This window comes from Lissotriton vulgaris, chromosome 11 (genome assembly GCF_964263255.1).
Source record: "Lissotriton vulgaris chromosome 11, aLisVul1.2, whole genome shotgun sequence".
Lineage (NCBI taxonomy): Eukaryota > Metazoa > Chordata > Amphibia > Caudata > Salamandridae > Lissotriton > Lissotriton vulgaris.
Window position 1 is genome coordinate 310,016,441 of NC_141699.1, and position 16,290 is coordinate 310,032,730.

Sequence of the window (16,290 nt, forward strand, 5' to 3'; positions counted from 1 at the left end):
CCTATGCGGCTGGCTGGGTCCTTTTGTAGGCGCACGCATCAAGCATTTGTATGCCTACAAAATGACACAAGTTTTTTTTTTATTTACTGATCCAAGTTGGGTCAGTTAAATAAAATAGAAAAACCCACAAAAGCAGGAAAAGGACCATGGGTAAGAAAAAGAACAGAGGGTGGAATCACAGAGCACAGGGAAGCAACAGAAGGGCAGGGGGTAGCAACACAGAGGGAAGAGAGAGTTAACATACGGGTGAACTGGTGAAGAAACACGGGAGGACTTCATGAACATCATGTACTGCTGGGCATAAATAACAGTTGGAATAATTTTTTGCATTACAGGCCGCACAGTGTTTGAATGACATCCGAAATATGCACCCTTAGGAAAATTATATTCTTCACCTCCCAGCAACCTTATGCGGTGTAATATGTTGTCCACCTTAGGCCCTTCCTATCAATTATTGTAAGCAAATACCACACAGTTAGAGGGTGCACCCCACGTCACACCGATATCACAAATAAGTATTTACACAGGATTATACCACTTTTTAGCAGCACCAACGGCAGAGGCCACACAGCTTAATGCTTTCTAAGAGAGAAATCAATGTGTAATTCGATTTGCCAGCCAGTGTTGTGAATCACAGGCAGTTCACCTACTGTCACTCCCCCCACATATACATTTATTCCGCACTGCTATGAGGTGCAACGCATATCAGGCAAGTCCAAACAGAATGTATTCACACACATACACACCCCTGATTGAAGACACACCGTCCTCTTCCCAGGCACTGTGCCACACGCAGCCAAAGCCGCTCTTAGTCAGGGTCCGAGGGAAGCAGGTGAGGGTAGGTAGCTCGATTAATTAGGAGGCAGTCGTCAAAAGGGGTTTGACAACCACTCAAGAAGTTAAAACCACTGGATGCAGACAGGAACAGGCTGAGGTCAATAGTCAGTCACACCAACGGAATCCACCAGGCCTTCCGGCACGTGCCCAGTTCCGCAGAGCACAGGGGGTCACACAGTCTCTTGACCCACTTCCAATCATTCTTGAAAGCATTCCTCCGGCCCAGTCAATCACTCTCACCACCCAGGCGCTAGCCAGGCAATATTACCTGTAAGTATGAGCGGAAAATCCGTTCCGCTCGCGGATTTTGCGAATTTTCGGTAAATTCGCGATCCGCGAACTCCCGTGAATTTACCGAGAATTCGCAAATCCGCGAGCGGCGGATTTTTCCGGGGGCAAAAGTTGAAGCCTGCCTGTTGTAACTATTTTAGGATGGCGCCGGCAAGCTGCCAGCGCCATCCTAAAATAGTTACTAAGTTAGCTTCAACAGGAAGCTCTAATAGATAAAATAAAGCAGGTGCTCGATTTTATCTATTAGAGCTTCCTGTTGAAGCTAATTTAGTAACTATTTTAGGATGGCGCTGGCAGCTTGCCGGCGCCATCCTAAAATATTTACCATGCCCTTCCTGTGACTTCTTCACAATCTACCGTGGAAAATCAGCTGTGATGCTGGATAAAGGCTTTTGCATCCGTGACTTTCACGAGCGCAATACCCGTGCTGTTTCTGTGACCAGGAGCTTATTTCTCTTCATCTGCTGAACTGATCTTTCTCTGACCTTTTATACACACTAAAAGCATGTGTGAACTCACATGGTAGCCCTGCCCGTTTGGCCCAGCCCACACACTCGCGGTTTGCACCGTCTTCCCGCCATTCACCCACTATGATGGACAGCTCACTCAAGGGACCCCTGCGCCCTTCGGGGCAATTGCATAGTAACACGCACATGGTCGCTCGAACTAGTTGATGCTCAAAATCAGTGACTCATTCATTAGCCCAAAAACAATCATGAGCGTCTTCGAGGCAGGACAGGTGTGCCTCTTCCCAAATCTACTGTGGAAAATCAGCTGTGATGCTGGGTAGAGGCCTTTGCATCCTTGACTTTCATGAGCGCAATCCCCGTGCTGTTCCTGTGACCAGGAGCTTCTTTCTCTTCATATTATTGTGTTCGCACGGGTTGCTGCAAGTTCGCACGCGTTTTGTACAATTTCGCAATTTGCGAAATTGTACAAAACCCTCGCGAACTTGCAGAAACCCGTGCGAACATAAAAAAAAATCCGCAAATTCGCGGATTTTGCGGATTGCGAGTTCGCAAATCCGCAAAATCCGCGAACGCGAGATCCGCAAAATTCGCCCATGCTTAATTACCTGGCAACACAATGTCGTCAAGGAAGGCCCGGTGAGAAGAGGGCAGTTGCTCCATCATGCAAAGGGATCAATCGAGGAATGGAGAATGAAGCTGGGGAGGGGGGCCTCTTGGAAGGAGGAGGCACCTTGTCAGGTAAACGCTGATCAGAGTTGTACCTATTGAGTGATGATACGGGTCTCATCAGACCGTCTAGGTCACACACAGCGAAGAATTTAAAAATCAGTACCTCCCATTAAATGAGGCACAACTTCTGGTGCACTGTGATGTTGTTCACACCAGACAGCCCAGGCACGTCAGGTGCACGATGATACGTGTCCAACCAGGCCGTTCTGGTCACACACAACGAATAGTTGCAAATTCTGTACCTCCCTAGAAATGAGCCCCAACGTCCGGTGCACTGTGATATTGGTCATACCAGACAGTTCCAATCACACACAGGCACAAGTTCAGCAATGCCTCACAAGGTAAAATGAGGCACTACTAGGGTAATGCTCCCACCTCCAAGAGTCGCAACCTGTAAATCGGACATCAAATGCAATGACAATGCAGTTGGCTTGTCACATGAAATGTGGCACAATCTATAAAGCATGCCACGCTGGGACCTATGTTTAAAGACCTTTGGAAAGCATCTCTTTCTAACGTGTGTAAGAAGGTTGCACGCACTTTCACACTGCATTTACAGTGGGAAAGTACCAGGGCCAAACTGGGAACCTAAACCAGCCCTGGCAAACTGCTCAGCTGCCCGCCCTCGGGGGTGGGGGCGTGCGGCCAAACAGTTTGCTAAGGCCGGTTTCAGTCAATTTTGTTACAAGGGGCAGATATTGCTGGCAAACAGGGGCCCAAAACACCCTCACCCTGGTGCCCCACTGGGGAAACGCCCAGTGGCCGCTATGGCCAGTCCGGCCCTGGAAAGTACCTCAGGTTCTACGGCCACAATCAGGGAATCAACAACACCTGGGAGGTGTCCCCCCCCATAGGGAAATCCAAACCCCCTAGGTAGGGGAAACCCACATAAGGGTTTGCACCTACATGGGCAGTGCAACCACAGATGTACCTACCCGGACCCTCACATATCCCAGTGTGGTGGTAGTGAGCAGCCACCTCAGGGTTCCTATGGGGTGGACCAGGCCAACCTGAGCATGACAAATTTTGGATAGGCTACTCGGGAGGGTGGCACAGTAAGTGAGGCCTTCCCCCTATTAGCCAGTGTAACTCCCGCCCTTGGCATGTGTTGTACCTTTTTACCGGGGACTCACAGGCACGACACCTTAATCAATTGAATAAGCACCTTATCCTGGCATGTGTCGGAAGGGTGTGCGCACTTTCCCACTGCAGTACAGTGGGAAAGTGCCCAGAGTCCTAAGTTCAGGAAAGAAGAGTTCGTAAAAAACAGAAGGACGAAAAGCAAAAGGTTTTAGGGAAATCTTCCTACAGAACAGCCATGTTCAACAATCATAAATAAAAATATAGCACCAGTACCACTTTTAGAAATGTAAAATATATATTTGTTACCCTCGCCTAAATGTATGGGGCCCTTTATAGATATAGGTATGCCTGCATGAGACAACCTCAACTGTATCTTCAAAACTTGTCATTGAATCCCCTCAACTTTGTGCAAGTCAGTGTGCTTGGGGCTGCAATCCTGCACAGCATATAATCTCTGAGTTTATTCCTTGTACTGGAGGGTGAATCCTTACCTGCTATTTACTCTTTTACCCTAAAGGAGGGACTGCATGCATTGCTCATTTTTCACCACCAGATCCAATTAAAGATACCCGAAATTGTAGTGCAGAGGCTGTGAGTCCTACCAAAGACCAATCAGAGGAACTCATCCTTTAGACCGTGATATACTGAGGATAGTGTTCTGTAAGAGGGGACTCTCGGGGGCACAGTTAAACGTGCCCTATGCCCTCTAGTCTTCGGGCCAGTAGACCACCGGATCCCCTAATTGGCCACCCGCACTGAGCTCCTGTGAACCTGACCTGCCAATGTCACATCCAAGAGACACTTAAAACTCATTCAATTCCCTTCTACTCCAAAAGGATAAATTGTCCAAAGATGATGTTTACCCAGCCTATAACTACGAGTGCACATTATTCAAGCTGTCACCCCTCTACCGTTGTCCTCCCTGCACTGTCCCTCAGTCCCTTCTCTCAGACCTATCTGTCTTCTGTGGGAGTGAGCTTCACTGCTCATATGTATTCCACAATAGAGTAGGTAAGCCTGAATAAAATCCTTCGGAGACCTTATATGTCCCCCGGTACATTCCCAAACCCTATCAGGATTTCCATCCTGGTTGGGACTGGCGTGTCACCCAGGAGGAAGGAGGGATCAGACACCTGTTTCTCAAGAGCCCGGACACCCATCCTAAACCTTTTTTCAATCACTAAACTGAAATGTGCTTAGAGGAGTTCAAATTCACATGCTAAATGTATATATTTTGCTAACGTGCGCTTTGCCGCTGACCGCGTGGCCCGCAATGGAACATGGGCAGGGCAGCGCTTTAGTCCCACCCGGCAAGCTCCAGCCAACACCGATGGGGTGTCCCTCCCCGCGTCCACCATTCACCGGCCAGGGGAGGGCTTACCTGTGGGAGGGGCGAACCCACTATTTATACCGCGGTGGCCAAGGCTCGGCCTCTCTCCATCCCTGTCCACCCGCGGCTCAAGCGCTGTTTTCCTGCTTCGGTTTCCTGTCCGCCCGCCTGAACCCTGCACGTCTTCATTCGGTTAGGGATCGTCGTCTGTTTTAGGTGAGTGCCACGCTCTGTCCTCCCCCCACCCCGTCCCTGGGTCAAGTCCAGGTTGCACAGGGGCCTGTGGTTGTGATACCACGGGGGAGGGAGACGTGGCCAAATTGCGGTCCTGACCACATGGGCAGGCGGGCGGATGAGCCGCGGGGGCATTGTGCGAGGTATCCGTGGAGCTGCACGTGCACGCTGTCCACTCACCGGGAGCACATGCAGGTAGAAGAGCAGAGGCTGGGCTGACTACCCCCGCATCCCTCCGTCCGGCACATTAGAGGAGGGCATTCAAGCGCGCAGCACTTAGTTCCCGGTGCGCAGTATTAGAGGCAAGTAAGCTTGTCTATCGCCTCATGCCTCACCGGGAGCACGAGCTGGTCGGGGTCGTGTGCCCTCGGCGCCTGCTGTTCACCCCACGAGGTCCTCATGCTCAGGTCCCGGAAGTGATTTGGAGGTGTTTTGGGGTCACTGCGGTGACCGTTCCCCGGGGCATTGTGCGCGGCGTCCAGGCCCGGCTCGGGCACTGGGTTCCCAACTGTGCTGGCGAGGGGCTGATGCCTCTGTCGGGACGGGAGTAGTGAGCGGGTCTCGCAGCATTACCCCCCCCCACCCCCGCTACGTAGAAGTACAGGGGAAAGACAAATGGCGTGGCTGCAGTGGATTGCTCTGCCGCATTTGCATATAGCCCCCCCCCCCCCACACCCCACTTGCAACGATAGTAGCACAAGAATTCTCCGCAGAGTCGGTCATAGTAGGGCTCGCAAGCGGGTACGGCAATAACAGGGACAAAATAGGAACCACGCGAGCAGAGACATGATAGATTAAACCTTCCTCGCATGTCGGGCCGTCCAATCCTCTTGACTTGTGTTCCCTACTTTTCTCTCTGAGAAAGCGTTCGATGTACGTTTATGATGCCAGACAGTTTAATAAATGCTGGTAGCCACTGGAGACTGATGTTTCAAAAGATCTTGTTGTCGCTAAGTCTATTGTTTACAATAGCATGGGCGCGGCGAATACAAATCATGAGTTGAAATGTACCCAATGTATGCCTGGATACAGAAGCATCCTTACAACATGCACTCCTTTATGTGTTCCCAGAATAGAGTGCGCAACACAAACAACTTGGCTAAGGCCTTGCAGGGGTCTCCGATATCCCCCCCTCATGCCTTGTGAGGCGTGCCGTGAGTGAGAGGAGGCCACGGGCTGGAAATCCGTCCTCCCTGGCTAGTTTGAGGCGTGCATGATGGGCGAGGGGGGAGCGGGGTGCCCAGCATGGTGCACACGAGGGCACGCAGGAGCACACAAGTGCATGGGAGGCCCTGGGCTGAGTCCCGCATCGCGGTGATCCCTGTGACTCCTTGAGTCCCTAAGACGTCTTTTTGGCGTGAGTTCGCCCGCCGCTGACGGGTTACACCCCTCCCCCGACACAGAAAGGCGAGCGAGTCCGATCGGGAGCTGGGTTGGAGAGGCCGAGCCCCCGAGACATATGTTCAGGTTAGCATGGGTGAATGGTAGAATGGGTTACAATGATCAGGGCAGGAGCTGCGAGCGGCGTAATGTGCAAGTTATTGTCACATAATTGAGCAAGTGGAAGGGGTTGTCAAAATGGCAAGTAAGATGACCTCAATGAAAATAGTTCAACAGCCGATGCAAGTTGTTATATGATGATGATTTTGCTTAGATTAGCGGGCCCAACTCACAGTCAATATACCCTGTGTTCAATTCACTATTAGGAATTCAAGATAGGCTGAGGAGACTTGCGTTGTCTGAATGGTCGCCCGCTTTCTCAGAGAGCTGAACACTCGCTCATTTACAGGCCGCCGGTTCGAATACCAGCATTCCAGCCTACCAAGGTTGGTAATTTGAATATCTTTCCCAATCCAAAATAGCTCACATCATGTCCCTTGTAGGTGTTTGATTATTGTTACCGAACTATGAAATAAACCTTTATTGATCCTAGGAGCAAGGAAGGTTGTGGTGGCCTCGACCAGATTTAATCGTGTTACATTTCCAAGGTCCTCAGCAAGCAGTACAACGTGGTAGGCAAGTAGATCTGCGGAAGAATAGCATAAAAGGTTAAAGTGCTCAACAGAGCCACCGGTTGTACTAAGCAAGTTTCTGGCAAGATTGGAGGCAGATGTTTGCAGCCCTGACACATATGACCCTGTTGGATGTCCTCTGGGATCGCTCGGATCTGGTGTTCAGATCGCTAGCAGGATAGTGTGGTGAATAATTGAGTTTAGTACCGCCAACTTAAAAACCGGTGGACCTGGGTTCGATAACCGGCAACCACGCTTCACTGCTTCAGGTCAAATGAGTAGATCTCCCTGCGCCTAACAGATGAATGTCTCCTTAGGTATCACATGGCCTCCATGCTATCGGGATAGGGGTATATAATTTAGTTTAGTCCCTCCAACCGCAAAATTCGGGGGACTGCTTTCGAATCTGCAGCCACGCGTAATGCGCCCTCATGTCACAAAACTGGTGACCATGTAAAGCGCTCTGATACCGAATGTCTCGGGTTAGTTCCCAGTCACTGGCTTCTGTGGACTCACAGCGCTATAAAAAGTTTTCAACATTTACTGATGTAAATTAAACTTTTGTTTTATCTATCTCAATAGGTCTTTATTTCATCCGAGCCAGCAATGCTACAAAGTAAATTTCCCTTCATTTGCCTAGTTTTGGAAACAGTTGTATTCTTGTTATCGCGATTGTCAGGCCATGAACCCTGAAACAGCTGTGCTTGATTTTCTGTCATGTTAATACTCTGTTTGCTCTAGCACAGCCAATTATAACTTTCATGAGTAAGTGGGGTCAGTGGCCACTGCAGCTTGCAAAATGCTTGTCCCTGCCAGTACACAACGATTGACCATCACGTCCTTACAGGTGTTACATTTCGGACTGTTTTAGGCCACCCAAAGCCATAAGAACTGCTTGGACGGCTGGCAACATTACTTTTGATCGTTTTTCCAATGATTAAATATCTTGTTAATCGGTTCACCTCAATAATAGGCAAACAGCGCCAGCAAGTGTTAGACTGTCATAAGTGTAGTTATTACGAGAAAGAAAATGAACAACCTTTATACAGCATTCAGCCTCGATACTACTGTTATTTTCCTCCTGTGCTGGCTTTGCTTCATTCCCATTGTTCATGACGAGCTCAGCTCGTCATGTGTATGGAGGTGTACATCATGACGAGCTGAGCTCGCCATGAGCGTCCAAGGGGTTAAGATGTGGTTCGATCGACAGTACACTAGACAGAAATACGAATCAGCTGATGAAGCAACAATTTAGAACTTGGGTTTACATTCTTTAGCAACTAGGCAAGAATCTAGATGGAATTAATGTAAAAAGTGTCACCACCAGAGGTTACAGAAAATATTAATGGAAAAACTATGTGAAAAGAAACGAAATAGACAGGAGGCATATTTCAGGCCAGAAAAACAACCTTGCAAATGAGTTGCGATGTCTGAATCCAGAATTTCAGCGGGGGAATGTAGTGCTTATTAAGAATGCGCAAGGTGACTCCTTTTATACATGTCATAAGCCCATTATTCAGGTACACGGAAGCAGTTTGGGGAAGACAAAGCCTTAAATGGCTCCTTATTCCAATGTCCCGGTTCAGTGCATACCGTTATCGCAGACAAGTTTGGGAGTTGGCCTAGATCAGATTGCCGGGATGAACTACCTTCCTCTTACAAAAGTCTGTGATAATTTGAGACAGGGTGAAAGGGGGTTGGAAAACAGAGGGAACGGCGGCGGGCACGTTTCCCTGCCCTTGCAAACCCTCATAGCTCTAACAAAGCGCCAGGGGAGTGCAGCGCTCTGTTACTTGAGAAGCATCTGGGTACGTACTCCCCAGCACCACCGCGCGGCAGAATCTAGGTCACTGCGATCCCTTCCTGTGGAGTCAGTACATTCTAAACGGCAAGAAGTTTAACTAAGGGAAGAAAGACTATCAGCAAGACCACTGCATGGTCCCAAGCCGCCAACCGTCTCGTTAACCCCCCGTAAAATATCACTGACCTTTTTAGAACAGAAATGGTTGCCTTGAATACGGAACTCCTTTCGATTTCAAACTGATAGCATATGAGGTCCTTTAGATTAAACGCTTACGCATACGTCTAAGTTACTGAAATAGTTTATAAAACGCTGCAGAAACTGACACCCAGCTGAAGAATGCACGAGTAAAGGGGAAGTAGTGCAGTACAGGGCAGAGACTCAAACAAAAGAACAAATGTAAGGTAGGTAATGGTGGAACTGGTGCATGTATCGGAAGCAAAGACATGGTAAGGGGTAGCATAAAGTGTGTTGCAAGGGGAAAGGGACGGGTGCTCGTTACAATAAAGGACCATACACAGGTAGAAGGATAATAAAGTGAGGAAAGTTAACAATGTGAGACTTTTGTAAGATTAAGCTGCAAACAGACCCTACATGACTTTTGTAACATTAAGCTGCAACAGACCCTATAACCAACTTAAAACGCCATACTGTCAAGGAGGAATGTGGGTTTCACTCCGCTTACCATAAAATAAAGGTTTTAGATAGCGATTCTCATGGGATGCAAATTCAACCCACATGTGTGGCACTAAAAAGGCTGAGAGCAGGGGATTAGAATATTGCGTCAAGCTCAGATATAGAGTTAATAAAAAATTAAAATAGTAGCAGGAAGTAATCTAGTCCACGACCACACTGAGGAGACCAATTAGTAGAGAGCTGATGAACAGATAGCTAGTGGTGCCAAAACACAGTTATGACGCTAACTCGAGATAAATACGATAAAGTACCATAGACAGGTAGAAGGTATACTGCTGGAACTGGCAGACCACCCAACCACAAGCACCGCACGGGGACGACACTTCCTTAGTCAAGGGGAGAAGAAGTTTTATATTAAAAAGGGTTCCCGTCAGATATGAAAGGGCACCAAGTAAATTTGGAGGTGTCTTCGACTAATGATAACTTTGAGGTCAGTTTGAAGGCCTGGAGAGGAGAATAGGGGGATGAGTTCATGAAGTGACCCTAAACCACACACCCCTAGAGCTATGGTCGTTAGCAGAAGGAGCAGGTGGAGACACCACTTCTGCAACAAGCGCTGGTGATACACAAGCGACCCTTCACCATACCCCTGCGAGAGGAAATTGTGGGTGAAATAGTTCTTGCAACTCAGATGGGCAAGTCGCTAAAGTACAGAGAACAAGTAGAGGTACAACACTGCGATACATGACAGGCAGTCAAAATACACGGACATACGCTACGTAAGCAAAGGTGGCTCTGCTAGTACAGATGGTGAACGCTAACCACAAGAGGTATTAGAGGTGAGTAGTAATGCGATACATACCAGACGCCAAACATAAGAACAAACATTACGTACGCTATAGTGCCACTTGGGCAAGTATCGAAACAAACACAATGTAGAAGTAGCAAACAGTGTATTACCAGAGGCAAGTGACGGGCATGTCGCCATTGGGACCAACCTCAGAGTACGTGATATCACTGCAGCGAGGGGCGGACTGGCGAACGACTGATCACCTGGTAAGACACTTCCAAAGGTAGGGGGAATAGAATTTCCATTGAAACAGCGTTGTACAGATGAATTGGTAGACGCAATGGGGCAATGTGTCAGGGTCGGGGGACCCACGTTCACCCCAATACTGCCTCAGGATGTGGGGGCAGGCTGGTTACACTCAAGAATCTTATATAAATAGTACCATTGAGTGATCATCAAAAACAAATTATGATGGTACGGGGTGTTATTCCGCTGCGATTGGGTGGGAATCCTGCTACACATGAACTACATCACACATTTTGGGCTGTTGGGGCACAGGCTATATGTTCATCCTACACTGAGGAGAGGCAACCACACACCTTCTGCACTGCCAACCTTGACCCTTCTGGGGGGGGGGGCAGTGGTTAGGGGGAGATTCCCGAAAGATAAGACACGTGCGTAGAAATTATCACATTAACGTTTTTTCCTCTCCCTTCCTGCATTTTGATCCTGTTTAGACTGAGAACAAAATGTAAGATACTGATCACCTGGTGGTGAGCTTACATTTAAAAAGCCACCAAAAAGGATATAATTAATTTCCTATGCACGGCCACCGAGCTCGCCTTTCTGTAAGCTTAATGAACGTTGATGGTAACTAGTCTTGACTAGAATTGAGACCTGCTCTTTGTAGCATGATCAAGTGCAAGCAGTTGTTCAGAAGGGGTCATTACTATGTGATAATCTTTGTATCCATTATGTAATAAACCACTTAAGGCACCTTTACAGATTTAAGAATGTATTAGCAAAGCCAGTAGGTTGGCTTTATTGTGCTCACACTTGCAGGGTAGGCTCATTGAGGCCTAACGAAGAAACACAAGTGGACTGTATTGAAGGCTCCATTGATTGTTATGTGAATATATCGGGAAGAAAGACCATTAGAGTCGTAGAGCATGGAATGATTCTAATTCAGGGGGAGATTCCCAAAAGATAAGACACGTGCCTAGAAATTATTCCATTAACGTTTTTTCTGCCCCTTTCCTGTATTTTTATCCTGTTTAAACTGACAAACAAAATGTAAGATCCTGTATACCTGGTTGTGAGCCTGGTTGGGCCACCCAGGAATGAGATGGGGCAATTTGAGGCTCAAGCTAGACCAACACCTTGCTTACGGGGGGCCCCCACCCAATATCCTCATCTTTCATATGGGGGGGGGGAGAACAACTTAGTCACCATTGGAAGGAGGGCACTGATTCAGGGCATGCAGAAGGCCTTGGTAGCGATGGGCAACAGGTTATGAGCGGGCGAGCTCCTGTGGTCTGAGGTTGTCCCTCGCAGGGCTAGATCACCGGTAGCAGTAGAACATTCCCGCAGGATGGTCAACAGATCCATACAGAAGTTCATGGGAAGAGAGGCCTGGGTTTCATTAGGCAAGTACCAATACAAGAGAAAACTGAAGGGTACTACGATAAAGACAGGGTACACTTGTCTAGATTGGGAGTCGGTATATACCTCCTGGACGTACAAGAAGCAGTAAACAGCGACAGGATGTAAGTAGCAAAGTAGGTGGGGGGGCTCTGTCATCGACGGGGGCCTCCTCCAGAGCTGTGGCGGAGTACAGGGCGATCTGGAAGCAGACGGGTACAGTAAGGGTACCTCTGCGGCAGAAGGGTACAGTAAGGGTACCTCTGCCTGGCACAGTAAGGGTGCCTGAGCCAAGGACCAGGAGCCGAAGGAGGTTCCGGGAAAATGCGACGGCGCCCCATTAGTCCTTCGGGCGGTCGGGGGGCCTGAACCGACCGGGGGTGTGCCACACCGCTCCACCCTGACAGGGGGGGACGGGAGTATAACGAAGTTGGTAATGTGCTGCACCGTCAGAGCATCGACTCGCCGTGCAAGATGGCTCCTTAGGCATGCGGGACAGCGAGGGGCTGGCTGCTTTGGATCGCCCGTAAGATGACCCACCATAAAACGTCTTACGTGTGTTGTATGAAATAAACCTGCAGCAGTTCTTTCCCATAAATATGTCTCCAGAGTTTCATTTGGGTAGGAATTGTGTATATGTACAAGCGGGCGGGAGTGAATGGCGGTGTGGGCACCATGCCGCTGACCGCGTGACCCGCAGATGAACATGGGCAGGGCAGTGCTTTAGTCCCAACCGGCAAGCTCCAGCCAACACCGATGGGGAGCCCCTCCCCGTGTCCAACATTCACCGGCCAGGGGAGGGCTTACCTGTGGGAGGGGCAAACCCGCTATTTATACTGCGGTGGCCAAGGCTCGGCCTCTGTCCATCCCTGTCCACCTGCGGCTCAAGCGCTGTTCCCACCCTGAACCCTGACCCAGCAGCTTGGGCGGCGGCGCGAAGTAATAGATTGTTGTAATGTTCTTCTTTGTGTTCCAGGCGGAGTTACAGGGCGATCTGGAAGCAGACAGGTACAGTAAGGGTACCTCTGCCGCAGAAGACTACAGTAAGGGTACCTCTGCCTGGCACAGTAAGGGTGCCTGAGCCAAAGACCAGGAGCCGAAGGAGGTTCCGGGAAACTGCGACGGCGCCCCGTTAGTCCTTCGGGCGGTCAGGGGCCTGAACCGACCGGGGGTGTGCCACACCGCTCCGCCCTGACAGGGGGGGGGGGAGTATAACAAAGTTGGTAATGTGCTGCACCGTCAGAGCATCGACTCGCCGTGCAAGATGGCGCCTTAGGCATGCGGGACAGCGAGGGGCTGCCTGCTTTAGATCGCCCGTAAGATGACCCACCATAAAATATCATACGTGTGTTGTATGAAATAAACCTGCAGCAGTTCTTTCCCATAAATATGTCTCCAGAGTTTCATTTGGGTAGGAATTGTGTATATGTACAATCGGGCGGGAGTGAATGGCGGAGTGGGCACTATTAAAACGTAGAATCTGCAAACAAAGTCGAAGTGTGGTTTACCTCTGCTCTCTATTTAGCTCACTGTCCAGGCTTCCGACTAAAATATTCCAACTTTAAAGTAAAATCATCATGAACTAAACAATAATGTCGCATGTATATTTCATACTGCATACTTGCCAGATTAAACCGTTATGTTTAACTGTTGCATTGTTGTCCATCGTGAACATTCCAGTTCCCCAATCGGTTCTGGAAGACCCCGTATCTTTCAAAAGTGTTGTGTACATTTCTACTGAACTGCCATGTTGAAAATACGAGCGAGTTCCAGTTATAGGTTGGAGCTGGATGGATGCCTTTCACGGTGCCTAACAGTTTTAATTGTCGATTTGTATTTAACCAGCAGAATTTCCCTCACTTCTCAACAACACACTGACCAACAGGTGGCCCAAAAAAAGCATTTTTAAATTGTCTACTACCATTTTTCACCAACAGTGAATTTGAGAAGTAAAAGGAAATAAGACTGATAAAACAGAATACATTTTAATATTCTGATTCAAAGAGGTGCAATACGTGAAAAATTAAATCAGGTCTTTGTTCTGAAAGAAGGTCACACATGTTCAAATGCCTTTTTTATTTTTTTCAGAGTTTTATGTAGAGTGAATGCCACCCGAAGATATCAGTGCTTTACATGAGCACCATGTGCGTTACAGACGGATACATTCATTTTTTTTTAGGCACAGGGAGATTAATTGATTTGCCCAGAATCACAGGTTGTTGGGCGTCGTTGCCCAAACTCGAACCCGGTTCCCAGATTCGAGGTCCACCGCCCTAGTCGTTAGGCCACAGCCTTATAACTCTTGCCACTATGCAGCCACTGCTGTGTGACAACCATGTAGTGGCAGGAATGCATAGTCATTTAGACAAACAACCAACAAGTTTGGATCTAGATCCAGAGGGGCCCACTCAGGCTCCATGTTTCTGAGATATTGACTAGGAGACTTTTGAACTAGGTACTATCGACAAAAGTTACTTACAATGCAAGTAGCAAATAACAGTATTAATAACAACTGTTCATATTTGTATTGTTTTATTAGTAGTAGTAGTAATAATATTAATAATATTAATAAGAATAATGTTATTGATAATATCATTATTATTGTTGTTATTATTATTACTATTATTAGCAAGGCTTGCACGGAAGGGATATAACATATAATACTAACAATAATAATAATTAATATTATTACTAATATTAGTCAAATCCCTTCCATGCAAGGCTTGTTTCATTACATAAGACATCACATTCTCATACGAGATCCAAGGCGATTAGAATACAACCTACAAATGTGGATTTGAATCCGACAGGGCCTGGCTGGGCTTTCATGTTTATGGAATCTATAAAATAGACCCTTCGGAAATGGGTCCTGGTGCTATTAATTATTAACTGTGCTATGGCGCTCAAAAACTATAGCAACCAGTGCTATTTATATTTTTTTTATTATTATTGTTGATACTATTACTGTAGTGTGCAGAATAGTTTTGGGGGGAGTAGTCCCCTTTTTACCTCCTTTCAACATGGACATTTTCATATAGACAAACACATTCCAAAGGGAAATAAGATCGATTCCTTTATCAATATCCAATAGACTTTCAGCTAATCGAAAGACCCATTGTGTTTCTTACAGCTAATCCTGTTTGCAGGCCTCTATACAGACAACTTCAGTTCTCTGTCGCACACTCGTTGTATGCAATGCTGCACACAGTGAGTGGGCTCTGGGTCGGCCCCGTGCTCTGGCAAGGAGAGACTGGTTGGCTTTGCAAATGCATTGTTTAGTTTCCGTTATCATTAGGAAAATTAAGCAACAGGTTTTTTTGTGCCTTTTTTCACTTTCTTGATCTTGGCAACTGAGCAATGGTTGCACTCCGTAGAGCTGCACTGGGGCGTGTTCTCTCTAAAGGCTGCAAAATAGTGCACAAAGCTAGTAAACGGCAACTAAATGGAGCTAGGCCAAGAAAGTGACCGTTATTTTTGAAAGTCCACAAATATAATTTCCCAATTTAGGACCATGGCAATTCTCTCTTCCTATTTAGCCGAAACTGCTGAGCATAACTAAAACTAACACGACATGAAGGTAGCACTTCAAGCTCATGGAAGTCGGTGTGAAAAGTATCTATTGACAGAAAACTCCATTAAAAATCCTTGGGAAAGGGTCTATATAGATATAAATGAAGCAATACAAACTTTGGGCGAATTACTGTCATTTGCAGGGCAACAAGGAGAAACCACCACATCCTGGCTTATAAATTTCGGGGGAAATATCCATGTAGGAAGGGTAAAAGCACTCTCATGAGTCCCTACATTAATGACCATATGCGCCTATGAGGGATAACATCATAAAACCAGAAGGAACATTGCTAGGGGAGTATATTGTGGTATTCCCTAGCAAAATAAAACAACGAATGCTTGTTGCGTGCCATTCATTGTTCCTCGAGCAGAGGCTGAACGGGTGCTGCTTACCTGCGGTTGAGCGGTGTTTTTCACGGGGCCTCTGGGAGCATAAACCGGGTCCTTCTGAGGGAGACAACTTAAAGGCAGAGAGGGGAGGAAGAGCGGCTCCCCCGGGCTTTATTCACAAAGCAGGCGAGGTGCGTCCCAGTGAGACAGGCTGACACAGGGTTAGCCACGCCCACAGCCCACAGCCCACAACCCTACTCTGTTCCTGGAGGGGGTGAATTCTGGTGTTCAGCCCCGGCAGCTGAGCTCCATCGTATCACTAGAGCGGATGAGTTAAGGCTTTACTCTTTAATAAGAAAAGTCGGACTCGTCCTGTAAGACTGGCAAGCCTCAATCGTGAGGAATATTGTGTTTCATATTCATAAACTAGGTCCGCGTATGTTTGTGCATCATGATACAGAATTATTCAGAGCTATGTTATGCTTTAATTTCAGGTCATGTTATGCCATATTAGATCAGCGCAGGCTAGATCGTGT

General features: G+C 47.7%; 1 protein-coding gene across 1 annotated transcript in view; it reads right to left on the reverse strand.

Moving 5' to 3' along the window:
* The window catches only part of LOC147679701 (stonustoxin subunit beta-like), a 123,087-nt gene extending 107,169 nt beyond the window's left edge, over nucleotides 1-15,918 (reverse strand). The window contains exon 1 of the mRNA XM_086943280.1: nucleotides 15,818-15,918. The gene's annotated coding sequence lies outside the window, so the exon portion shown is untranslated. The remainder of the gene's footprint in view (nucleotides 1-15,817) is intronic.
* Nucleotides 15,919-16,290: the final 372 nt, after the last annotated feature.